At 39.4% G+C, this 26,487-nt stretch overlaps 1 pseudogene; it reads left to right on the top strand.

The window, feature by feature from the left end:
• The window catches only part of LOC141128043 (junction-mediating and -regulatory protein-like), a 49,446-nt pseudogene extending 24,471 nt beyond the window's left edge, over positions 1-24,975 (top strand).
• Positions 24,976-26,487: the final 1,512 nt, after the last annotated feature.

Below are 26,487 nucleotides of genomic sequence, written 5' to 3'. Positions count from 1 at the left end.
TTTAAAGTCCCACTTTTCCTTCTTTATTTACATGAAACCACTCCTATTAGACTCACTCAGCCCATGGGCACAGAGGAACAAGCCGTGATTTCTTTAGAATAACAAAAGGTAGAGATCTGCAACAAAGTTTAATAAAATCCTTGCAATGTACATAGATCACCCAGAGGGGAATAAAATGTTTTGGGAGCAAGGACCCCAACTCCAGGCTCTCCAAGGTGCAAGCGGACTATCACGGTACAGATACAGAGGGATAAACAGTAGAGATACAAAATATGTATATAAAACCAAATTTTATTTATACAGAAATAAGTATAAAAAACATATAAAGATACAAACTATATAAAGATGTGCACAGATAACATGGAATATCGACTAGTTTCGCGGGAAACCCACTTCATCAGGAAATGTATCTGTGAATAAAATATAATACAATCAAATATACATATATTTTTTCAATAGAAAAATGTGGGAAGTAATACCAGGATATAATGGGAAGGAAAAAAGGGGGATATGAATAAGGATAAGCGAATGTGAGGGGATGCTTACCCATGCTGATGTGCAAACAGAGTTAAGGCCAGTCCCGGTAAGGTCTCCCGCGGCGACTGGGGAAGACACAGATACGGCCGCGAAGGAGCAAGAATCTAAATGGATGATGAGAGAGTATACATGAATAATGCAAATATGTTGTGTATCTATGGGCAAGGGGATGGCAATCAATGTGTAAAGCACCATGAACGGAAAGGGGGTGGCAATAAGTGTATGAAATACCAGGAACGGAAAGAACCAGAAGGGGTTAAAAGGAACCAAGTGTGGTCTTTAATATCGCCATGTTTTATATATCTTTCTTGATCAATAAATTTGTACTTTTTCTAGTTTACCTCCACAATGTCACCAACCTCATTTAAAGTTCCACTTTTCCTTCTTTATTTACATGAAACCACTCCTATTAGACTCACTCAGCCCATGGGCACAGAGGAACAAGCCGTGATTTCTTTAGAGTAACAAAAGGTAGAAGTCTGCAACAAAGTTTATTAAAATCCTTGCAATGTACATAGATCACCCAGAGGGGAATGTTTTTTTCTCAACAAAAGTGGAGTTATGCTTTAACATGATAACTTTACAATATGTAGGGGCAGTTACACCACTTACCTTCCAAATACCATTTCTAACTTCTGCTACTAACATTAGTTCAGCAGGCGCTCTCCTCCAATGGCCACAGTATATGCCAGGCTAGACAGCTGTTGAGTCATGCTTGGCTTTTTCTCAAAGGATGCTAATGGAAAACCTTGCAGGCTTACAAAGATTGGAACCTCCATCAGGTCCCATTGGAGAAATTCCTCTTTGCTTTCTGTCCCAGTTACAAGATAAATAAATTTCAATCAGTGTGGAGAAAAGGAAAAGAAATAAAAATATGGAAAGGAAAAGAAACATGAACAACCCTTTTTTTTTTGTATTTTTGTAGCCCTCGTTGTAATATGCTGAATAGTCATTGTGAATATATAATGGTAGGATAGTTATTATTCTATGTGTGCATTTTCTGCTTCCAAATAAACAGGAAAGCTGAGACTCTTTTGAAAATTTGAGGCTTTTTCCCCAGTCACCTGAGCTAATCTAAGATGCAGTTTGCCGCACTTGAAGCGTATAATTAGTTTCAATGAAAATAGCTGAAATTTTTCCCCTCCAAAGTACTTGGCCTGGAAAAAAAAGGACTTAAAAGGCTCACTTATGAATCATATCCCACGCAAAAATATATTTAAATGGTATTTAGATTTTAGATTTGCTTAGTGTTTTTCTGTAGACCGAATATAACTGTAACCTAGTTGTCCTCGTCAGGTATTTTCCACATATAAAATTACTCAAGGCTGTATTTAGACATCATGCTTTCCTAGGCACACCAAAACGAAGATGCCCCATTTGTACAACCTCCAACCCTTGATCTGGCAGCAGCATTCATTATGGACTGAATGGAGTATAGCCTATGTAAAGGTAAGCCAATGAAAAGGGAGTTGCAATATTCAAGATGAGAGATAATCAGAGTGTGAATTAGAAGCTTTTTGGTGTCGCTAGTTAAGAAGGGGCAAATTTTGGAGCTGTCACAGAGGTTGAGGTTGAGGTGGCAAGATTTAGACAGTAATTGGATGTGGGGCTGATCTCCAATTCCTGGTTCTTGTCTTCTCGGTTGATCTGGTCAAACTTATGCTATTTCTGGTTGTTTGTTCCTTCCAATGCTACACTGCTCTTTTAGCCAATCTTCTGCTCCACAATACTTCCTCCACATTTCAGAACATCCATCCATACTTTATCTGGGGAACCTGCTAGACCATCTTCTCTGCCCTATCCCTTGAAGCTTAATGCTGTAGCTGAGACATAGAGCTAAGCTAGAGGTGAGCACATTCCAGGGAACAAGCGGAGTGCACAAGTGGCTTGTGGCCCAAGGTGGCAGATTATGGCCAGAGCTGGAAGTAATGAGCTTAATGTGAGCTCAATGACCAAACACAGCCACACACTGTGTGTGGACTGTGTGCCCCCCCCCCCCCCCTGTTCCCCACAAATGCCCAGTTTTGACACTGAATTTCTGCATATACACTACATTACCAAAAGTATTTGGGCACTTGCCTTTACACCCACATGAACTTTAAGAGCATTCCCAGTCTTGAGGTCAGGACTCTGTGCAGGCCAGTCAAGTTCCTCCACCCCAAACTCGCTCATCCATATCTTTATGGACTTTGTTTTGTGCACTGATCCAAATCATTTGGTGGAGGGGGGATTATAGTGTGGGGTTGTTTTTCCAGGGTTTGGGCTTGGCCCCTTAGTTCCAGTGAAGGGAACTCTTAAGGCGTCAGCATACCTAGACATTTTGGACAGCTTCATGCTCCCAACTTTGTGGGAACAGTTTGGGGATGGCCCCTTCCTGTTCCAACATGACTGTGCACCAGTGCACAAAGCAAGGTCCATAAAGACATGGACTCATTATGCACGCACTAACCCCATCTAATTCACTCAATCCCAGTGTCTGTTGTTTTCAGCCATTCCTGATCTCCCTCACCTTCTAGAGAAGTTAATACACACTTTATGTGTTGCTATGCTTTGGGTAATAGCTTTTCATTGGAAATCACAGTCGGTACCATTCCCACAGATTGTTTCCAGGATGGATGCTAAAATGCTAATAGAGAAAATCTTTCATACGATATGATACGATTCACGAAACAAAACCACACCATATATTATTATAATAATAAGTGGGATCCTTGGTTCGTGTATCGTCTTCCTTCATCTAACTGATCCTATGGCAGATCTGCTAGTTGCCCTTTCTGTCACTGGATTTAATATATGCCAAGGAAAATCTCAGTATATATTATTCTATTGGATAGATGCACCCCATCTTCTATATTATTCTTTTCATTTTGCTCTGTATTCTTGGGCTATAATAGTTTGTTGATATTGTTTTTTATAAAAAATCCTTTCGACTGTACCTATTGTACTTAGTCCTTTGTATATTTTCTTTGTACTATCTTTTTTTTTTTTTTTAACCATTTCAATACTGGGCACATTCACCCCCTTCCTGTCAGGCCAATTTTTAGCTTTCAGAGCTGTCACACTTTGAATGACAATTGCGCGGTCATGCAACACTGTACCCAAATTAAATTTTTATTTATTTATTTTATTTTTTGCTAAACAAATGAAAAAATACAGTTTAGTTTCTGCTGTAAAATTTTGTAAATAAGTAAGTTTGCTCCTTCACTGATGGGCACTGATGAGACAGCACTGATGAGGTGGCACTGATAGGCGACAATAATGGGCACTGATGGGCGGCACTGATGGGCACTGATAGATGGCACTTATAGGCAGCACTGATGAGGATGCACTGGCAGGCATTACTGATGGGCACTGACAGGCATTACTGATGGGCACTGATTGGCAGCCAGGTGGGAACTGATTGGCATCACAGGTGGTCACGAGTGGGTATTGTTGATGGGGCTACACTGATAATCACTGCACGAATTATTAGTGCAGCCCCCTCATCAGGAAAGACACTTATTTGCTCTCCCCTACTCACTCACTACTCACAAATGCTGATAACCAGCACTTCCTGGTAACGCTGTGATCAGCTGTGACTGGACACAGCTGATCACATGGTAAAGCGCCTCCATCATAGGCTCTTTACCATGATCAGAGATGCGGAGTGTCGAAGCGTCACACTGCACTACCGATCGCCTCGCTACACCCCCCCCCCGGCGGTGCGCACGAGCGGCTTGTTCTGCTGGACGTCATATGACATCCAATCGGAACAGGAGAGCCACCGCCCGGCCATCATTTTGCTATAGGCCGGGTGGTATGTGGGTAAAGCAGATAAGTTTTATTAAGAAATAAAACAGGAAACAAAAAAGCAGTACACATATGAAGTTTTCAAATACCATATAGTGTTACATTTGTCATTAAATGAAACAGTAATGCAAACTTGGAAAATCAAAAAGGAACATTTCAATAACCACCTCATTAGATATATTCAGGGACACACTCCCTGACTTAGGCAGTAGCTGTCAATCATACAGCAACAAACAGTAATCAGATGGGCCTAACCTAGTCAATTAGTAGTCTATCCATTACTAATTCCATCAGGCTCAGGCCTGTAGTGTCCATCCATGGACCCCATAAGTTGTCAAATTTATGGGGTTGTCCCCTATGCTGATAGATGTATTTCTCTAATCTAAGGGTTTCTCCCATACATTGTATCCATTCTTTGTGAGAAGGGGGTCAGTACACTTCCAATTTCTAAGTATTAGGCTGGGTTCACACTGTTGTGAATTAGATGCGGCTTTCTCCACATCCAATTTGCATGTCAGGATATTGTGACTGGCTCTCAATGGAGCCGGTTCACACATCTCCGCTGTGGCTCCGGTGTGAATTGCACAGGATTCCTATGCATCTTTTGGTCAGTTTCAGCTCCCAATTCAGCCAAAAATACGGGCTGAAATCGGACCTGAAACGGTGAATGGAGACGCACCGGACTCCTACTGTGAGCTGGAGCGTGCTGCAGTGTGAACCCAGCCTGACCCTTCGGGTTTGAAAAAGTGCTCTAGCAATCGCCTCTCTTGTGAAAGCTTGTAATTGAAAGTCATTAAAAATGCCCAGAAGGCAAGGTTTAGGGTCAAGTGGCATGAAGGTCTCAAACACAACCTAATTTAGATGCAGTTTAGGACACCTCCAGGTTAAATGAATTAGAACCCTTAAGCACTTGCCACATGTAGGGGAGTCTTAAGCCTCGTACACACGATCGGATTGTTGGCCAACAAAACCGTGGACTTTTGTCCGAAGGGCATTGGCCCAAACTTGTATTGCATACACACGGTACACAATTGTTGGCCAACAATCATGAATGTAATGACATACTACATGGTTTTTCAGCTCTTCAGCGCCACCCTTTGGGCTCCTTCTGCTAATTTCGTGTTAGTAGAAGTTTGGTGAGTGTTGATTCTCACTTTTCATTTCGCACTTTTTAGTTCCTGCTTTTCAGTTCGTTTCTGAACAGCCGTTCGTCAACCAGACATGTTGCGGAATCGGAGGAGATAACGTGTTATTTATTATTAGCCTTGGAGTTATTGCTTTGACATTATTTTTTTGGTTGAATAATGATTTGATTTGGTATATTTTCTATATTTTTGGATGCATAGAATGCACTTTTTGGTTAAGTTCTATTGGCAGATAGCATGTCTAATTTTATTTGAGAATAATACTTGGCTATGTGTTTTACTTCAAATGACATTTTGGGAGTAGGCAGTTACATTTAAAAAAATACAATGTAAAATTCACAAGGGACACCAACATAGTTGCATCTTTGATCTTAAAAACTACGGGATAATAGTGTTGTGGTAACTTGCCCAAAAAAATAAAAAAATTTAAAAATAATAATATTATTCTGGATATCACTAGAAAAGAAAAGCCTTTGAAACTTTGTTTGCAATAACTTCATCAGTATCACCAGCAAAGCAGCTTCATTATTATCCCATTAAAGAAGAAGAGAATTGTGCTCTGCATTTCGAGATTTCATAATTTGCCGCATCATAAATGTTAATTCTCCATTACAAACGCTAGTTTACAAGACCGACCGCTTCCAGCTCGTCCTTGCTTCCGAGCATGCGTGTTTGTACTTTAAACTTTTGTCCGATGGACTTGTGTACACACGATCGGAAAATCCGACAACAAACATTTGTCTGCGGAAAATTTTAAAACCTGCTAGCCAACATCTGTCCGCGGAAAATCCGTCAACAATTGTCCGATGGAGTGTACAAACGGTCAGATTTTCCCGCCAACAGCCTGTCATCGCACATTTCCCGTCGGAAAATCCGATCGTGTGTACGAGGCTTAAGATTCCCATTTTATGCAACCTAGCTGGGGTATAGTGGGCCCTCTCAGGAGTATATACAATTGCATAAGTTTCTGTGATACGTTAAGGGAGTGTGGGGGGTACTGCCTGCAAAGCCTCCACCCATTGACCTTCAACAAAAGGGCCAATATCCCTCACCCATCGCTCATTTACCTTCAAGGGAAGCAAAGTCAGAAAATCATTTAGCAACATTGCATAGCAACTGGATATCAATTCCTTGGTGGAAACAGTTTAAAAGTTTGTAAAAAGAAAAATAGCAACAAACAAAATTTTGCCATTCGTTTGTATAGTTGGTGAATTGGTGAGGGGATGTACTCTGCAGGTTGTGCATGTATTTGCAAATGTGTGCAAAATAAATCCCTTGGTTTTTAACGTGAACTGTCAGGTTAATTGGTAGGTTAATTGGCTTCTGTCCAAAAAATTGGCCTTAGTATATGAATGTGAGCTAGGGACCTTGGATTGTGGGCTCCTTGAGGGTAGGGACTGATGTGTGTGTGCGATGTATGTATGGAGCGCTGCGTAAATTGCCGGCGCTATAAGGGTACCTTAAATAGAAATAATAATAATAGATGAGCATCTTAAGGAGACACAATGTACAGGGATAGGGACAATTGTAGACACTCACCCCCACTCACTCAGGTTGAACTGGATGGACCGGTGTCTTTATTCAACCTTACTAACTATGTAACAGACAAAGTCAATTTGGTTGCAAGCAGGCTAGCAAGTGAGCTGGGGATCTTTGTTGTTTTTTTGAAGTGCAGCAGCTGATTGATAATTATAAAATCACTCCCATCAGAGTCACTTTCCACATGGACAATGAGAAACAAACACCTCTTTCTTCAGAATAAGAAAAGTTAGGACTCTGCAACAACGTTTGTTAAAATGCCTGCAATGTACATAGATCACTCAGAGAGGAATGTTTTTCTCAACAAAAGTGGAGTTTGCTCTTTCGGTAAAGTTTTGGTTGGAAAAACTCTATACTAAAAATGACATTGAGCAATATTGCTTACTACAAATAATTAAAAGCTGCCTTTGTGATTCTTGTAAAAGAATAAACATTAATCACAATATACACTGCACAGCAATAACATTGTTACAGATCAGTCATCATGTCTTAAGATCTGTTTTAGAACCACCTCCCCCCCCCCCCCAACTTCCCATCTTCAACCAGTTTTTAGCAGGGATTGCATAGTAGATCTAAGAACTCACCCATAGATTATAATTATTTTTACATTATTCTTTCATTCTTCCTTGTTCTGATCAAACCATTTCTTCCCACGCGGTAAAAAAATGTTAAGCATTCCAGAATCAATGTTTCCTTTTCAGCATAACAATACTCGCTGTTCCTGGACAGGTTGTCCTGATCCGCAGTCATTTGTCATAAAAGACCACATAGAGGTAAGACTGCACCCTACAGCTATGCAAGCCCAAGTGGCTTTGACGTATGGAAGTTTGTCGTTAAAAGTGTATCTACAGGCAAAACTCTTTATAGTTTCGGAGTAGTGTAGAAATGTTCAATTTAACTTTTTACATTCAGCTAAATAATTTCCAGTTGTATCAAAACAAAGGTGTGCAAAGTCTTAAAGATCATATCTAAAGGGGTCTTACATGGCCAGAAATGTTGCTACGTTATGCAATGATGTGATAGTTTAACCACTTCAATACCGGACACTTTCACCCTCTTCCTGCCCAGGCTAATTTTCAGCCCTCCAGCGCTGTCGCACTTTCAACGACTATTGCGCGGTCAGGCAACACTGTACCCATGTAAAATGTTTATCATTTTATTCATACAAATAGAGCTTTCTGTTAGTGGTATTTAATCACTGTTGTTTTTTTGCTAAGTAAATGAAAAAAACCAAACATTTTGAAAAAACATTGTTTTTCTTTGTTTCTGTTATAACATTTTGCAAATAAATAATCTTTCTTCATCAATTTAGGCCAAAATGTATTCTGCTACATTTTTTTGGTGAACATCAAATCAAATTAGTGTACATTATTTAGTCTGACTCTGTAGGAAAGTTATAGAGTCCACAAACTATATGATATATACTGTATATCTGAAAACTGATCAATCCTGATGTACTGACATCTCATTTCTTTGGGCCCGAAAATGCCAGGACAGTACAAATATCCCCCAAAGGATCCCTTTTTGGAAAGTAGACAGTCCAAAGTATTTAGTAAGAGGCATGGCAAGTTTTTTGAAGTTGTCATTTTTTTGTCACAATATTTGGAAAAATTAAGAAAATTTAAAAAAAAAAGTTTTTTTTCACATATTTAACCTCACGCTCGCACTATAGTCGAAAGAAATTCCCAGCTTCTTACCAAGCGATTAGCTGTCAGCCAATGACAGTTGATCAGGTGTTATAAACAGAAGATCGTAATCAGCTTTTTTTAACCCCTCAAGCTGACAGCTTGAGGAGGAAAAAAAAAGCCGATTACCGGCTTCTGTCAGAGGGACATCGGTCCCGCACATGGACACCCACTGCTGCTAAGCAGTGCCCACCACTGCCACCCGCCAGTGCCCACCAGTGCCACCTATCAATGCCCACCAGTACCACATATCAGTGCCCATCAGTGCTGCCAATCAGTGCCTCATCATCAGTACCACCTGTCAGTGGTGCCTATCAGTGTCACCTACCAGTGCCTATCAGTGCCCATCAGTGCCACTTATTAGTGCCACATAACAGTGCCGCCCATCGGTGCCCATCAGTGCCACCCATCAGTGCCACCTCTCACTGCCACCTATCAGTGCCCACCAGTGCAGTCTCATCATTGCCCATCAGTGCCCATCTGTGCTGCTTTATCAGTTTCCATCAGTGCAACTTATCAGTGCCCATCTGTCCAGCCTATCAGTGCCCATCTGTGCAGCTTTATTAGTGCCTATCGGTGCCACCTACCAGTGCCCCTCAAAACAGCCTCATCAGCGCACATCAATGAATGAGAAAAATTACCTGTTTACAAACTATGAAACTGTTTTTTTTTTCTTTTTCCAAATTTTTAGCAAAAAATAAAAAAAACAAGCAGTGATCAAATACCACCAAAAGAAAGCTCTATTTGTGTGAAAAAAAAATGATAAAAATGTAATTTGGGTACAGTGTTGCATTGGCCTGGGCAGGAAGAGGGTTTTAGTGCCCAGTAAGCAAGCAGTTAAAAATGTTTTTACATATGTCACCAGTGCCCTAAAACATCATCATATAACTGGTGTGGCGGTGATGACTGGCAACGGTATGTAAATAATAATATATATATATATATATATATATATATATATATATTTTTTTTTTTTTTTTTTTTCTTTTGTTTTTTTGTTACTTATTTTTCTTATTTCACATTTTTTTACATACAGTCACCAGACCATACAGTGTTACCATAGTAACTCTGTACTACTCTTGAGAGTGATCAGGATTTTTTTTTTTTTTTTTAAGTTTACAGTTATAAGCAACCATTTTTTCAGAATTCATTCAGTGTTTACTATTGTGATTGCCCACAGCCAATCACATGGTACAGATGGGCTGTGGTTGACCCTGTCTGTATTATGTGATCACTGTGACCAATCACAGAGCTCATTATAATAGCACACAATGAATGGCATGAATCAAAGCCTTTCATTGTGTACAATTGTTATGTGATCTGCTGTGATCGATCACAGCGATCACATGGTACCGGCAGAGGGCCAGTACAGTGGTCTGTCATCCATGTCTTTATGGACCTTGCTTTGTGCACTGGTGCGCAGTCATGTCGGAACAGTAAGGGGCCATCCCCAAACTGTTCCCACAAAGTTGGGATCATGAAATTGTCCAAAATGTCTTGGTATGCTGATGCCTTAAGAGTTCCCTTCACTGGAACTAAGGGGCAAAGCCCAACCCCTGAAAAACAACCCCACACCATAATCCCCCTCCACCAAATGATTTGGACCAGTGCACAAAGCAAGGTCCATAAAGACATAGATGAGCAAGTTTGGGGTGGAGGAACTTGACTGGCCTGCACAGAGTCGTGACCTTAACCTGATACTACAGCTTTGGGATGAATTAAAGCAGGGACTGTGAGCCAGGCCTTCTCGTCCACATCAGTGCCTGACCTCACAAATGCACTTCTGGAAGAATGGCCAAACATTCCCATAGACACACTCCCAAACCTTGTGGACAGCCTTCCCAGAAGAGTTGAAACTGCAAAGGGTGGGCCAACTCAACATTGAACCCTATGGACTAATGCCCTGTACACACGATCGGACATTGATCGGACATTCCGACAACAAAATCCATGGATTTTTTTCGACGGATGTTGGTTCAAACTTGTCTTGCATACACACAGTCACATAAAGTTGTCGGAAAACCGATCGTTCTGAGCACAGTGACGTAAAACGCGTATGTCGGGACTATAAACAGGGCAGTAGCCAATAGCTTTCATCTCTATTTATTCTGAGCGTGCGTGGCACTTTGTGTGTCGGATTTGTGTCCACACGATCGTAATTTCCGACAACGGATTTTGTTGTCGGAAAATTTTATAGCCTGCTCTCAAACTTTGTGTGTCGGAAATTCCAAAGGAAAATGTGTGATGGAGCCTACACACGGTCGGAATTTCCGACAACGAGGTCCTACCACACATTTTCCATCGGAAAATCCTATCGTGTGTACAAGGCATTAGACTGGGATGATGCTATTAAAGTTCATGTGTGTGTAAAGGCAGGCGTCCAAATACTTTTGGTGATTTATTAATATATTGTGTGTGTATGTGTGTAATATATATATATATATATATATATATAAAATATGTTTTGGGGGTTCTAAGTATTTTTCTAGCTAAAAAAAAAAAATGCTGATTTTTACTTGTAAACAAAAGTGTCAGAATAAGCTTGCTTTAGGCTTAAATGTAACATCAATTTGTGACTTTAAAAATAAAAAAAAAGTAAAGAAGTAAACAGTGCTATGCATTGCACCGCCCATTCACAATAGACACCAGCATGCCTATTGGGAGGAAGATCCATAAGCCTCATATATTGTTTATACTTTAATGTTTCTGCTAATGAGGTTTAATTGCTTGCTTGCTTGGTAATGGCCCCTCGTCTTTATGGGATCAATGACCCCTTTGCCTTTATTAAAATGTTCCCATCCTTATAATTAGTGATCACTTGTACAGCTACTTAAACTATATATGGCTAATATTAGAAGTAGGAAAAAAACATGATCTAAGTAACACTGACTGCAAAATGATTGCTAGTGTCAAACATGGATATTGTAGAAAATAAAAAATGTTGAGCTTCCAGGATTTTGACATGCGATCTCATGGAGATGGAGTTTGCAGAAAATTGTGTAAGAATACAAAATCCATCCATTAGGCAGCAGATGAAAATAACTTGTTAATGATTAGTGATGAGCTGGATGCACCTGGGTTTGGTTCAGAGTGGGCTCCCCAAACCGTACCGAAGTTTGGGTGCCAAATCCGAACCTCACTGAAATCGATTGGATCCAAATGTTGAAAAAACAGCCATGACCATTTTTTAGGCTGATAGGCAATAGATTGTCAAAGAAATGGCATGGAGGGCTGGGCACTCCCTTCGGGAACATATACCAAGGCAGCAGACATTTTCTTTACAAATTCCATTGGCCTGGGAACAGCAATTTTAAAGTGGAGTTCCACCCAAAAGTGGAACTTCCTCTCATTTGTCTCCTCCCCACCTCCAGTGCTGTAGCAAATTACGTCAGCAGCTCGACTCCCTTCTCCTCCTTCCCCCGCTGCCAGGCCAGTAGAAGTAGGAAACTGGCGTGAAGCCGTAATGCTTCACTGATGGGTTGCCTTGCCGGCAATGGCAGAACCTGACAGCTGATAGAAACATCAGCCGACATCACTGGACTCCAGGACAAGTAAGTGTCCTATTAATAAAAGTCAGCAGCTACAGTATGCGTATCTGCTGGCTTGAATGTTTTGTAGGGGTGGGCGGGCCTCCGCTTTAATAATGTAAAACTAAGTGACAGTTAAAGTGGAAGTAAACCCTGCTATCATTTTCAGCCAAGGAAGCTGCCATCTTGGCCTCCGTTTAATCTTCAACTGCCATGGTGCTGCACATGTAATCAGTTATGACACCAACCATTGGATGGTTTGACAGTTTGGTTGAGAGCACAACCAATATGACAGTTAGTATTTCCGGCATGCCGGGAAAGTAACTGTTTTTTGAAACTATTAAATCGATGGGTTTACTTCCCCTTTAAAGTGCAGAGTTCCCCTCCCCACCAACCTCCTCCCTCAACAACTGTCTACACATGTGCAGTTCATTTTGTTCCCAACTGAAATCTGAACACAATTTTTGTTATTTGGAAATTCGGATGTATCCTAATTTCTGAATTACAATCGTAATGAATTTACACTAATCCAAAATAACTAAACAAAATTTCAGACAAAATTCGAATTTGAATAGTTTTCTAATTAAATTCGAATGGTTTTCTAATTCAAATTTGAATTTGAATTTCCGAAGAGAATAAATTAGTATAGAAAATAAAGGAATAGAAAGAATATAATAGATTGGAAAATATTAGAATAAAAGAATAGAATATAATAGAATAAAACAGAACAGAATAGAAAATAAAAGAACAGAAAAAATAGAATAGAAAACAAAAGAATAGAAAAGAATAGAGTAAAACAGAGCAAAATAGAATAGAAAATAAAAGAACAGAACAAAATAGAATAGAACATAAAGGAATAGAATAGAATAGAATAGAATAGAATAAAAAAATAGAATAGATCAAAATAGAAAGAATATAACCATCTTCTGAAATTCTAATTTCAAATAGAAAAAATTTGAATTGTATACAATAGAAAAGAGTAGAATAGGGAAAATATAATAGAATAGAACAGAAAAGAATATAATAGAAAGAAAATTGAATAAAATAGAACATAACCCTCTTATTCCGAAAAGAATACATTGAAATTAGAATAGAAAAGAATAGAATAGAATAGAATTCAAAACAGAATGGAATAGAATAGAAAAAAAAACAATAGAATAGAAAGCATATAACCATCTTCCGAAATTTGAATTTTGAATAGAATACATTTGAATTGAATAGAAAAGAATGGAATAGAATAGAAACTAATAGAATAGAAAATAAAATATTAGAATATAATAAAATAGAATAGAAAATAATACAATAGAATAGAATATAACAATTTATTTTCTGAAATTCAAATTTCAAATTGAATAAATTTGAACTTGCAAAGAATAGAATAGAAAAAAATATATATAATAGGCAAAGAAAAGAATGGAATAGAAAATATAATAATAGAATAGAACAGAATAGCAAAAACAATAGAATAAAATTGGATAGAAAGAATATAACCATATTTCAAAATTTGATTTAGAATGAAATTCAATATGAATGCAATGTTCCACCGGCCTTCTCAGACAAGTCTTTGGCTGTATACCTCAGTCAAGCATTCCGCCAGTCCTCAGGCAGTTTGCCGCCTCACCCTGTAGAATACATAGAATGCAATAAGGTAAAAAACCTACTGCCTTTACAACCACTTTAAATTCCTTAAGTCTACTGATTTGTTTTATCCCTCAGAAGTTTCACCAGTTTGTTGCCCTTAACCTGCCTATGGAGGTACAAGGGAGGGTGGTGAACTTTGGACCCCTATCTTGGAAAGAAGAGCAAAGTGTCAGGGGATTGTGCAGAGCATGAGTGGGTAGGGTGGTGAACTTTGACTCTTATCTCCAAAGAAATGAACAAATTGGTGGAGGAGGGGGGATGTGTCAAGGAGTGGGTAGAGTAGTGAACTTTGGAATTCTATCCTAAAAGAAGAACAGAGTGGCAGGGTGTTGGGGGGAGGATGAGTAGGTAGTATGGTGAACTTAGACTCCTATCTGTGAAAGAACAAAGTATTGGGGGATCGCGGGGAAGATGAGTGAGTAGGGTGGTGAACACGGACTCCTATCTCCAAAAGATGAACAACGTGGTGGGAGAAATATTATAATATTGCAGGATGGATGAGTGGGTAGCATGGTGAATGTGTACTCCTATCTGTGAAAGAGAAAGGTATTGGGGGATTGTGGGGAGGAGGAGTGAGTAGGGTGGTGAACTTGGACTCCTATCTCCAAAAGAAGAACAAACTAGTTTGGAAGTTGGGGAGGGGGGATAATGTGGTAAGGATGAGTGGGAAGAGTAGTGAACTTTGGAATTCTATCCTAAAAGAAGAACAAAGTGGGAAGGAAGAGTGGGTGGGTTGGTGAACTTGAACGCTTATCTGTGAAAGAACAAAGTATTGGGGGGATTGTGGGGAAAATTAGTGGCTAGGGTGATGAACTTGGATTCCTATCTCAAAAAGAAGAACAAAGTGATGGGAGGAATGTGGTAAGGATGAGTAGGTAAGGTAGTTGACTTTGGATTTCTATCCTAAAAGAAGAAAGTGGGAGGGAATTGCGGGGAGGCTCGTCACTTTAACCTGAATGGACAAAAAACGCCGACTGGGCCTAACTTGAATATCACATCCTTCCTGAGTACTGCTGATAACCATGTGCACTCCAATATACAGTAGGTACTAGATAAATGTACTTCATAAAGTTACCACTAGTCAAACCTACAAAGCAATGCTGACTTTATAAGTGCAGATGGATGATCTTGCTCTTTGTTATTATTTTTAATTTGTTTGTTCTGCAGAATAATTACAAGCTGTGGCTTGTTTTGACCAGCTCCAAATGCCCAGCAATTACTGTGCCAGGCTAATAGATAAGCCCATATGATACAGCAGATTGTGATCTACAAACAGAAGGGGAGGACTGTATGTCATACTTTTCTCTTACTACACAATGCCCTAAGTTATCCAAAACTTTCCTGTTTTATTGTTCTCTCGTGTCAATGTGAATCTCACACATACACAGCCTTTATTTCAGTAAATATCATTGTATTTTGAATTTTTTTTGCTCTAAATCAAAGGCAAAGAAACATACTTAATCACATGATGACACCATAGGTCACCACCAAGCTGGCAAGATAATGATTAAAACGGGAAAGAAGAATGAAAGAGAGAGGCTGAAAAATAATGAACTGACAGGATCCCGATGACATACTTAAATATTAATGACATCAGTTGTTCCGCTCATCTATTTTCACATTCAATAAATATGTGTCACACTTATGAGGAGGTAAAGCAATGCAATGGATAGCATATAGAGACAGGAGGTTGGAAAAGGAGACATTAGACATAAAAAGCAAACAGAGCGGCAATATTTTTTTATTGTTATCTGTGCCATAAAAAGTTTTCATAGACTTTTTCTATTGAAAAAGATATGGATAGATTCTGAGTTATCTAGTGCAGCTGAATATTTTTCACTCGAATCAAGGGTTTATTTGTCTTTGCTACTACACAGAAGGCCCAAAAGGTGAAGGATGCCCCATAGGGTGATTAAAGCGAGGTATGGTACTGATGGATATATAGTGGTGTGTGTTCTTCTTCAAAGGATCTAACGCACAATGGAGAGGCAGTGTAGATGGACCTAGTTTCAGTCCCTCATAGCGACAAAGAGAATGCTTGTGAAAGATTCTTGGGTGGACATTGTGGATTATTGTACCACTCTCCAGCTCTTTGGTGAACAAACGATTTCCTACTACAACCAAACATTTTTACATTTCGACTCATCAGTCCCGAGCACCTGCTGCCATTTTTCTGCACCCCAGTTTAAATGTTTTTGTGCATAGTTGAGTCGCTTAGCCTTGTTTCCATGTCCAAGGTATGGCTTTTTGGCTGCAATTCTTCCATGAAGACCACTTCTGGCTAGACTTCACCGGACTGTAGATTCGTATACCTGGGTCCCACTGGTTTCTGACAGTTCTGTGCTGATGGCACTGCTGGACATCTTCCATTGTCTAAGTGAAATAAGCATGACGTGTCTTTCTTCTGCTGCATTAAGTTTTCTTGGCTAACCACTGCATCTACAGCCCTCAACATTGCCCATTTGTTTGTTCTTCTTCAAAAGTGCTTGAACAGCACATCTTGAAACCCCAGTCTGCTTTGAAATCTTTCCCTGGGAGAGACCTTGCTGATGCAGTATAACTACCTTGTGTCTTGTTGCTGTGCTCAGTCTTGCCTTATTGTATGACTTGTGACATAAAACTGTATTCCACAACCTCAACTTAGTAGCAGATTTTGGTTGTTCCTCACCCCGTTTCATGCTTCCTACACAGCTGTTTCTGTTTCAGTTAATGGCTGTGTTTCACTCACTGGCAATGTTACGAAGGCAACAAATAAAGATTTAAATATAGTGTAGCGCTATGTGCACATATAAATAATGTGTCAACTTTAACTTAACACACAAACAATAATATAACGATAAGTGGTACAAATACCATAAAAATTGCAGTGAATAAATAACGTGAATCAAAAAGTATATATATATATATATGGATAAAGCTCAAAAGCAGGTTAATGTTTTTTAGAAAAACATAATGTGCGATAAATCAAATAAATTAGTTCATAAGAAATGGGCAACGATAATGATGATGAAATAGTGGGATAGAAAACCACCACCAAACAGTTTATAAGTATAAAAAGTACAAAAAATCCAAAAAAAAAAAAAAAAAAAAAAAAAAAAAAAAAGAATTTTTAACTCCTGGGGTTTCTGAATAAACGGAATAGTTCACTTCTGGTGGATGGATATGAAGAAAATCGCAAGTGGATAGAAGATCAAAGCAAGTGGCAGGACCATCACCGGAGCAACAAAAGAGGCTTACCAGAGTCTGATGACCTGAAAAGACTTACGTCTTACAAGTCTCAGAAGGCGTGGTGACCAACAGGTCTGGCGAGAAGAATCGTCATATAATCCTCAGCTTCCAAAAGAAGGGGGGGAGGGAGGCTCTCACCAAGATATTGATCGTCCCCAAGATGGTCCAAACAGGCCCAGTAGATGTTTTTATAGAACATGCGAGAAGAAAAACTCACATGGCATAATATCGTTTTAAAAAAAATTTATTAAAATAGTAAAAATAAGGCACTCACATGGTAGAAGATCAGACACAGCTTATATACAATCAGTTGCGGTAATCATAAGGGATCCACCCGACATGTTTCGGCATACAAAGCCTTCATCTGGGGTGTGGAGCCCCCCCATGTCACCGCTATTTATACAAGAAATGACCCCCATTGGGGGTGTCACAATACAGGAAGTGATGCGAATGATGTCACTTCCTGATAAAATAGGGCAGTAATATTAAACTGTCTGTATGTGCAGAATAAACCAATCAATATTATATTTACTGATGACATTAGCATAGGGAAGTATGAGTAATAAGATAAAGGCAGGACGCTAAGTAAAAAGGTTCGGAAACGAACCGAGTGCGTTCCAAGCCTCAATTTCAATGTAACCAGATCTTATTGGCCGAAGCGCCGTCCCGCGCCGACCAATAGATCCAGCGTATGCGCAATGACGTCATCCGCAACGTATGCGCAATGACGTCATCCGCTATGTGAAGGCGGCGCCGGTGCGCTCACCTCATGAAACCAAACCTCTGTTTCATGTCAACCAACACAGCGCTTCCTGGAATGTAAAGCCAGGGCGCTGATAGGTTGAAGAGACCTGGAAAGAAGTCATGAAGACAAAACAGTGTCAGCAGAGGGGAAAATAAATATCAGAATATTTAAACAGTAATAAACAACATAAGTAAAATGACTTAGCTGATTACAATAATAAAGAACAGCAAACCGTAATTAGAAAAAATGGATGGATAAAAATTAATGAATAAAAATTAATGAATAAAAATTAGGAGTGACACCACCAATGAGGGGCACCCCATACATAATTTATAAACCAAGGACCAAAACAAGAAATAATAAATAAATACACATTAGTATATAGAGTGTCAATCTAAAAAATACTTGTAGGTGAGTACAAAATATCAATAATAATGAAAAAGAAAAAGAATAAAAGTAAATGGTATTAAAAAAGAGAGATAACTACGCTCGATTAATAAAAGAATTAATGTCCCACTCCACGTTAATTCCTTGTGGGAAGTGGGACCCCAATTCGTATATCCAATAAGTTTCAAGGCGGGAGACCCCCCTAAGAGTAGAACCCCCACGCCAGGGGGCAACATATTTATCAATGATGAGAAATTGCGTACCCTCAGGATTTCTATCATGAAATTCCCTGTAGTGTCGGAGTACGGTGTGCTTAGTACTACCTGCTATGATGAGGTTAATATGTTCAGATACCCGTGTGGTAAAAGATCTAATAGTACGTCCCACATACTGTTTGCCACACGGGCAAGTCAAGAGATAAACAACCCCAGTGGTAGCACAGGTACAAAATCGCTTGATCTCATAGGAACGGCCAGTCACAGTAGAAGAAAAACTGTGACTCGCCCTCCTACCGCTAATGTTAAATTGACAAACCAAACATTTTTTGCAAGGAAAAAAACCGATCAGATTATGGAAAAAGGAAGGTTTACTTGGGGGGTTGATAACGTTAGGTGCAAGCTTATTTCTAAGAGATGGAACACCTCTAAAAACAACCTTGGGGGTTTCGGGCAACAATGGGCCCAAAACCTTGTCAGTTTTGAGGACATCCCAATGGTGTCTGAAAATTTTTTTGACGTGCTTATGTTGGAGAGAGAAAGACGTCAAAAAGGACCATTTAAAGTCCTCATTTATATATCGAGGTTTATCCTCAAGTAGTACCTGACGGTCCATCAAACTAGCATTATTAATCTCATTATCCAAATCGGAGGGGTTGTACCCCTTCTCTAGGAACCTATCCTTAAGAAACGCAGCTTGGATCATAAAGGTGTTAAGATCAGTACAATTCCTACGTAATCGCAGGAATTGACTTTTCGGAATTGATCTGATCCAAGGTGCGTGATGACAACTATCTGTAGGTAAATATCCATTCCGATCGGTGGATTTGAAGTAAGTGCTAAATACAAATTGGTTTTCTTTTCTTTCAATAACCAAGTCCAAAAAATGGACTGAGGTAGTACTTGACTCGAATGACAGAACAATGTTCCTGTTATTATTATTAAGGGTCGCAATGAAGTCAGTCAGATCATCCAGACTACCAGTCCATAGGAGGAGGATGTCGTCTATGTACCGAGCCCACATCAAGAGGTGTGGATTACTCATAGCATAGACGACATCCTCCTCCCACTTTGCCATAAATAAATTGGCAAGACTGGGAGCAAACTTGGCTCCCATCGCGACCCCCTTGTGTTGCCGGTAGAATCGACCATCGACAAAGGCGGTGGCATCGTTTTATTAATTAAATCTGATTATATTAATGAGATGTATCGTATTTTAGGAGATCAAGAGACATATATTGAATTATTCACTAATCCCACACAGCAATATAAAAAAGATTTACAATGTCTAGTTTCCAAGGGTTTTAATTCTTGTATTTTAAATAAAAAAGAGAGATCGTTCTTAGTCCCCCTCGCTCCATGCATACCTGTCATGTATTATCTGCCTAAAGTCCATAAGGACCCCCTACACCCTCCAGGTCGGCCAATAATTAGTGGCATCGACTCAGTCACTTCGAAAATCGGGAGATACATTGATTTTTTCCTCCAGCCATCCGTGTCAAAGATGCCGTCTTACTTAAAAGATACCAGAGATGTCATCAGAATGCTTTCTGATGTTTCGTACTCTGGTGGCCTCATCATGGCAACTGCAGACGTTACATCCCTGTACACCTGTATCCCACACCGTCAGGGTATAGACGCTGTCAAATATTTTCTCGATAGGGATGTCTCTCTCGCTTCACCCCAGGTGGATTATATCATCGAACTGATTGAGTTCGCAACTCAACACAATTACTTTTGGTTCGATGGTCGATTCTACCGGCAACACAAGGGGGTCGCGATGGGAGCCAAGTTTGCTCCCAGTCTTGCCAATTTATTTATGGCTAAGTGGGAGGAGGATGTCGTCTATGCTATGAGTAATCCACACCTCTTGATGTGGGCTCGGTACATAGACGACATCCTCCTCCTATGGACTGGTAGTCTGGATGATCTGACTGACTTCATTGCGACCCTTAATAATAATAACAGGAACATTGTTCTGTCATTCGAGTCAAGTACTACCTCAGTCCATTTTTTGGACTTGGTTATTGAAAGAAAAGAAAACCAATTTGTATTTAGCACTTACTTCAAATCCACCGATCGGAATGGATATTTACCTACAGATAGTTGTCATCACGCACCTTGGATCAGATCAATTCCGAAAAGTCAATTCCTGCGATTACGTAGGAATTGTACTGATCTTAACACCTTTATGATCCAAGCTGCGTTTCTTAAGGATAGGTTCCTAGAGAAGGGGTACAACCCCTCCGATTTGGATAATGAGATTAATAATGCTAGTTTGATGGACCGTCAGGTACTACTTGAGGATAAACCTCGATATATAAATGAGGACTTTAAATGGTCCTTTTTGACGTCTTTCTCTCTCCAACATAAGCACGTCAAAAAAATTTTCAGACACCATTGGGATGTCCTCAAAACTGACAAGGTTTTGGGCCCATTGTTGCCCGAAACCCCCAAGGTTGTTTTTAGAGGTGTTCCATCTCTTAGAAATAAGCTTGCACCTAACGTTATCAACCCCCCAAGTAAACCTTCCTTTTTCCATAATCTGATCGGTTTTTTTCCTTGCAAAAAATGTTTGGTTTGTCAATTTAACATTAGCGGTAGGAGGGCGAGTCACAGTTTTTCTTCTACTGTGACTGGCCGTTCCTATGAGATCAAGCGATTTTGTACCTGTGCTACCACTGGGGTTGTTTATCTCTTGACTTGCCCGTGTGGCAAACGGTATGTGGGACGTACTATTAGATCTTTTACCACACGGGTATCTGAACATATTAACCTCATCATAGCAGGTAGTACTAAGCACACCGTACCCCGACACTACAGGGAATTTCATGATAGAAATCCTGAGGGTACGCAATTTCTCATCATTGATAAATATGTTGCCCCCTGGCGTGGGGGTTCTACTCTTAGGGGGGTCTCCCGCCTTGAAACTTATTGGATATACGAATTGGGGTCCCACTTCCCACAAGGAATTAACGTGGAGTGGGACATTAATTCTTTTATTAATCGAGCGTAGTTATCTCTCTTTTTTAATACCATTTACTTTTATTCTTTTTCTTTTTCATTATTATTGATATTTTGTACTCACCTACAAGTATTTTTTAGATTGACACTCTATATACTAATGTGTATTTATTTATTATTTCTTGTTTTGGTCCTTGGTTTATAAATTATGTATGGGGTGCCCCTCATTGGTGGTGTCACTCCTAATTTTTATTCATTAATTTTTATTCATTAATTTTTATCCATCCATTTTTTCTAATTACGGTTTGCTGTTCTTTATTATTGTAATCAGCTAAGTCATTTTACTTATGTTGTTTATTACTGTTTAAATATTCTGATATTTATTTTCCCCTCTGCTGACACTGTTTTGTCTTCATGACTTCTTTCCAGGTCTCTTCAACCTATCAGCGCCCTGGCTTTACATTCCAGGAAGCGCTGTGTTGGTTGACATGAAACAGAGGTTTGGTTTCATGAGGTGAGCGCACCGGCGCCGCCTTCACATAGCGGATGACGTCATTGCGCATACGTTGCGGATGACGTCATTGCGCATACGCTGGATCTATTGGTCGGCGCGGGACGGCGCTTCGGCCAATAAGATCTGGTTACATTGAAATTGAGGCTTGGAATGCACTCGGTTCGTTTCCGAACCTTTTTACTTAGCGTCCTGCCTTTATCTTATTACTCATACTTCCCTATGCTAATGTCATCAGTAAATATAATATTGATTGGTTTATTCTGCACATACAGACAGTTTAATATTACTGCCCTATTTTATCAGGAAGTGACATCATTCGCATCACTTCCTGTATTGTGACACCCCCAATGGGGGTCATTTCTTGTATAAATAGCGGTGACATGGGGGGGCTCCACACCCCAGATGAAGGCTTTGTATGCCGAAACATGTTGGGTGGACCCCTTATGATTACCGCAACTGATTGTATATAAGCTGTGTCTGATCTTCTACCATGTGAGTGCCTTATTTTTACTATTTTAATAAATTTTTTTTAAAACGATATTATGCCATGTGAGTTTTTCTTCTCGCATGTTCTATAAAAACATCTACTGGGCCTGTTTGGACCATCTTGGGGACGATCAATATCTTGGTGAGAGCCTCCCTCCCCCCCTTCTTTTGGAAGCTGAGGATTATATGACGATTCTTCTCGCCAGACCTGTTGGTCACCACGCCTTCTGAGACTTGTAAGACGTAAGTCTTTTCAGGTCATCAGACTCTGGTAAGCCTCTTTTGTTGCTCCGGTGATGGTCCTGCCACTTGCTTTGATCTTCTATCCACTTGCGATTTTCTTCATATCCATCCACCAGAAGTGAACTATTCCGTTTATTCAGAAACCCCAGGAGTTAAAAATTCTTTTTTTTTTTTTTTTTTTTTGGATTTTTTGTACTTTTTATACTTATAAACTGTTTGGTGGTGGTTTTCTATCCCACTATTTCATCATCATTATCGTTGCCCATTTCTTATGAACTAATTTATTTGATTTATCGCACATTATGTTTTTCTAAAAAACATTAACCTGCTTTTGAGCTTTATCCATATATATATATATACTTTTTGATTCACGTTATTTATTCACTGCAATTTTTATGGTATTTGTACCACTTATCGTTATATTATTGTTTGTGTGTTAAGTTAAAGTTGACACATTATTTATATGTGCACATAGCGCTACACTATATTTATATTATTTGTTGTCTTTGCCTGTGTCTAGAGGTGTGTTAGCTGCTTATTGTACACTATTTAAGTCTATATACTATTTGGTGCAGCGCTGCACTTATTTCCACATTTTAACACATAAAGATTTCCCTAGAGAATTACTATTTGGGCCCTAGAAGAATTGAGAGCCTGAAGAAAGATGATGCGGATTGGCAAAAGAAGGCTCACATGGCCTTACTTTCTATTCAGGACCTAACTGTTAAATATTTTGAAATCACAGCAAAGGCCCAAAAGGCTGTGTATGATCGCATGACAGCTGACCAAAAGAAGTTTGGGAAGACAGCCTGGACAGCTGCTGTGGAGCGCCTGGAAAAGCTTCAGTATGGGGTTTCCAAGGAGACTTTACAACTGATGCGAGAAAAGAAATGTGTCTAGAACAAAAGAAACATGCACTGAAAGAAGGGATGCAGAGTTTACATGGCGGAGAAGAAGCGATAGCTGTATTAGACGTGTTAAAAGCATATTCTTATACTCATTAGCTTCAGCTACATGAAGTCCAGTTTGAGATTCTCAAATGTGAGGAGCTACTACTTACAGCTCAGCTAGAGAGCATCAAACATCAGAGGTCAGAGAAAAGAGATGAAGTTGTTGCAACTGAAGACATGACAGCTTCTATCCATTTACAAAGAGAAGAACTGCTTAAACTTCAGCAGAAAGTTCAGCAGTTTGGGGCAAAATGTGGCCGAATTTCAGCCAAGAAAGCCTACCTCAGAAACAAAAAGAAGATCTGTAATGCCAAGCATACAGAGAAGATACAGCAACAATTTTATAGTGACGAGGAATATGAAGCACACCATGCTGCACAGCTAAAGCGTGACAAACAGCAAGATGAGGAAGAACAAAAGAACACTTTGGTTAGTCAGGAGCGACAAAAGACCTTGGATAGACTCCACACATTTAAACAGCGTCATCCCGGGCAAGTAATACAATCAACAAGATTTCGACTCCAGGCAGAAGGAAACCCACAGAAAGAACTACCCCAAGCCTTGATGAACCACAATCCCTCGCTGTCAGTATTCAGACTTAAGGAATACCTGATTTGGAAATGCTAGAAGTGTTACAGCCATTGGATGTTCATACAATCACAGCTTGAAGAGAATTCCTTACCTCTTGACACAGTTAGCTCTCAACTTCCTGAAACAGCTTCTCTTCCCACTTTCAGCAGTGAAAAACTTGAACTAGATACTGTACAACCCCAGTCTCTGCCTGTGTTCTATGATCCACCTCCTCCTCCACCGCCACCACCTCCATCTCCACCTTCTTTAAGAGAGGAGACTGAACCTTTAGATGTCAGAGTTATACATGTCAAGAAGGAGTCGGAGGACACTGCACCTCCAACACTTGCAGGCGTCCCCTTAACCCAAATATTTCACAGCAGTCAACTTGTCAGTGCCAGAAAAAAGTTGAAGAAAACTGGAGCTCTTGAAGGCCTGCAGCAAGGAAGAGTGAGCTCACCAATGGATGGAAGTTTTCATCTGAGAAAGGTGGAGCAAAGGACTCTGGCACCTTTCCTTGATGAAGACGACAGCAATAATATATTGGCACAAATCAGGAAGTGGGTGAAACTGAAAAGGGTTCAGAAAGATGTTTTAAGAGAATCTTTCACACTTTTGAGTGATGCATACCCACTGACACGCAGCATTCATGAGGCACTTAGACAAATTAAAGAGGCTTCACCTGAATCGGAGGATGAAGACGAGAGTTTGCCTTGCATAGACTGGGAAAAATAGCTGGGGGTCCTTGGCTGACATCACTGTATTGCAGCAGGACGGAGGTGATAATTTTTGCTGCCACAAGATGAAGAAAAGCCTAGGAGGAGGAAGAAGCAAATCCTTCTGTGCTACAATAACTAGAAATTTTGAGAAAATTAAAGCAGCAAAAGAAGGCTATTTTTCAGTCTTTCTACATACGCCTGTAATTTCATTACAATGACAATGAGTGAAATTGTAAGAAAAAAAAAAAAAAATTTATATATATATATATATATATATATATATATATATATATATATATATATATATAATTTTTTTTAAAGCATTCTTATTTACAGCATTATTACACACCTTCCTAAAACCTTTGCACAGTACCAAATATCTACATTTGTCAGTGTACCTATTGGGCCATTTAAAGTAATAAAGCATACCAGGGATTTTTACTAGAGTGCCAGCTTGTGTTTATAATATCGGATGTATCTTTTGCATATAGTAAAATTGTATAGGAAAAATGGTTGCATCATGACTTTTGCGAAAAGTGAGTGCTTTTTATTATCAAGGGTTAAAAAAAAGTTTCATAGACATCATTAAAATCTTCCTACAAAATAGTTCCTGAGTTAGAGAAATTATTTAACTACTCTAGATAGTTGAAATCTCTAATTGGTTCTCCATATAACCTTGTAGAGAAAATATAAAGAAAGTTTGTAATCTTGCTTAACAAGTCTAGAAGATAAGTGAAAGTTTCTGCAGTCTTGATACCTAAAAGGGTAACATGAGTAATTGGCATTCCTAAGATAAGCAGAAGTTAGTGAAGAGACATTGGGAGTTGGGACTCATATGCTAGTGCATGTGGGCAATCAGCGGCGAGAGTCTATGTGGGCAGATGGGCTGCTGGCGTGACAGATATATAGTTGATGTGCATTCCCATGACCTGTCCATTTTCTGGCTGGTTGGCATTCCAACTGTAATGCGCATGCTTTGGGATTGGAGCAGAAACTGTATACACCAGAGACAGAACTGATAGTAATAGATAAAAATGTAACAGAACTGTTGCTAATGAAGCTAGTGAAGCAAGCTACACACTTCTTATGAGTATTTGTATGTGATATCTTTTGTAGATAATTGCCTACTTGAAACCTCCTTAGGGACCTTGACACCTCTAAAGAAATCCATGTGGACTACCCTATTTTGGCCAAAGAGTTGGCAACAGTTAATTATAGGATGACCACTTTGTTTTTTTTGTGATTCTGTTTTTTGATTATGTATTTTGAGGTATGTTCAAACACTTAGTGGGTTAACATACACGTTGATGAATATTTGGCTGAAATTGATGTTTACATCTCTTCTATTTTAGAGCTTGACTGTAATGTATCTTCCTGAAGAAGCGGGTTATCACCTGTGAAATGCATATGCGTCGATGTTGCAGGGAGCCACTCATTCCCCGACTGCAGTGAGGTTAATGAGGATAATACAGAGATTATTATAGTATAATTTTTATGTCAATGTCTGTGGTATTATTGTATATGTTTATGTTATATGTATACATTTTAAACTTTGTATAATAAAATCTTTTTGATATTTTACCCAACTTGGTACCATTAAAGT

Source organism: Aquarana catesbeiana, linkage group LG01, assembly GCF_042186555.1.
Source record: "Aquarana catesbeiana isolate 2022-GZ linkage group LG01, ASM4218655v1, whole genome shotgun sequence".
NCBI lineage: Eukaryota > Metazoa > Chordata > Amphibia > Anura > Ranidae > Aquarana > Aquarana catesbeiana.
This window is presented reverse-complemented; position numbering and strand designations above follow the sequence as displayed.